Source organism: Bombus impatiens, unplaced genomic scaffold, assembly GCF_000188095.3.
Source record: "Bombus impatiens unplaced genomic scaffold, BIMP_2.2 scf_0548, whole genome shotgun sequence".
Classification (NCBI taxonomy): Eukaryota; Metazoa; Arthropoda; class Insecta; order Hymenoptera; family Apidae; genus Bombus; species Bombus impatiens.
The window spans coordinates 1,235,759-1,237,430 of NT_176967.1; the positions used below are offsets into that span (position 1 = coordinate 1,235,759).

The window sequence follows — 1,672 nt, forward strand, 5'->3', positions numbered from 1 at the left end:
CGCCGTACCGCGCGCGCGCGCGCACTCTTCCACGACCTCGGGACCACTCGACTTCTCCCCGCACGAGACCCGCTGCTACGCTTCTCGTCGTTCTTTCCGTGTGTCTGATCCTCACCGGGAATCGTCACTGGCAACAACCACGTCGTCGCAGAATTCGCGTTTTCGATCGGAGCAACGTAACGGGAAGAAGCGGAAGAAAAAGAAGAGGAAGAAGAAGAAGACGAAGACGTAGACGAAAACGAAGACGAAGACGAAGCACTGTATATACGGTACGGTCGTTGTTGGATCCCCTGGCCGCACGTACGTGCATTCTTAAGCGATCAATCGTATGACGACCTTTACTGTATATAGCTATACATATATACGTACGAATTCACGAGACCTAGGTAATATCGACTTCGTTCGTGTAACATAAGTTGTATATTTCGTATCACGACTTATCGTTATCGTTATCGTTATTTATGTTCCAACTCCGTACTCGACGTGGAGAAACGCAGAGCGGAACGTTGCGCGTTCGTGTCCGAAGAGAACGCGCTCTGCGTCTTTTCCACGCAAAATAGCTTAAGCGACGATTCATTGTCGCCGGTATCGGCGATTAGCGTTAGCATAGAGCGTTATATCGTTGATGCTTGTGTTGTGAAGATGCATAAAATATCGCTGTGCAAGCTGTTCCCTTGTAAATAAACCCTAATAAACTCTTGTACCAAGCCTACAGCAGCAACTACCAACTACCAACCAGCAGCTACTTATTCGTTCCGCTCCTATCTCCATCCGGACCCGGTTTCTTCGCTCCAAAGCGTGGCAACGACGAATTGCCACGCAGCACCGCGTCTACCGAAGTATCGATCCGTCGCCTCGGTAATGACACACGAGTTGTACCGTTCAACTCCTCCCTTCCGATGAAAACGGAATTTTTCCTCGAACGAAGCTGGTTTCCTGGTTCGTCGAGAGACGGTCGCCAGATCGTCGGGATACTGGCGGCACGCGCGGACATCGAGAGGGAATCCGACGGATTCCGCAGGATAGGCGATTTCAATTCCCTCGGTTAACCGAGTACCGGGGATCGTAGGATGGCCGGACAAAGCGCCGGATTTGTCCCTCGAACCTCTCGACGACGCGCCTTGGAAATTTGAATCCACGGGATCGCCGAAGAAAACGACTCGACTAGCACGAGAGATTATCGTCGGTCGATCTGCCTGTTCGGGAGGTGCGGAAAAGAAAGGCGTCCGGGCGAGAAATCTTTCTGGCAAGAGGAGGCGGCATACATATCGCCGCGAATCGGAGGCGAGCACCGTTGTGGCGTTTTAATGCGAAACGAAGGCATTATAAAGCCATTAACCGTTGAACGAGTCGGCTCGACTCTGGCCGACACAGGTCGAGGCCGGTTGCGTGCGAATGCGCGCATCGACGCTCTTTATTTGAATACACAAAACATTAACGGCTCTGCTCGGACGCTCACCCTCTTCCCCAGCCATAGAGAGAGAGACTACTTTGCTTGTCCGGGACAAGAAACACCGCCGAACCTTCTTCACCGAGTTTTTCCTATCCTATCGTATCCTTCGACCGTATCGTATCTCGAACTCGCCCTTTTTCCTTTTACTCTTCATTCCTTAACGCTAGTCGCGCACGCTTTTAACAACAGTCTGCTCGTACGGTTCGAGACGAACGTTCG

At 51.7% G+C, this 1,672-nt stretch overlaps 1 protein-coding gene across 1 annotated transcript in view; it reads left to right on the forward strand.

Annotated features, from left to right (window-relative positions):
• Positions 1-712, forward strand: part of LOC100745178 (T-box protein H15) — a 16,894-nt gene extending 16,182 nt beyond the window's left edge. Inside the window, 1 exon segment of the mRNA XM_033321995.1 lies at positions 12-712. The gene's annotated coding sequence lies outside the window, so the exon portion shown is untranslated.
• The last annotated feature ends 960 nt before the right edge of the window (positions 713-1,672 follow it).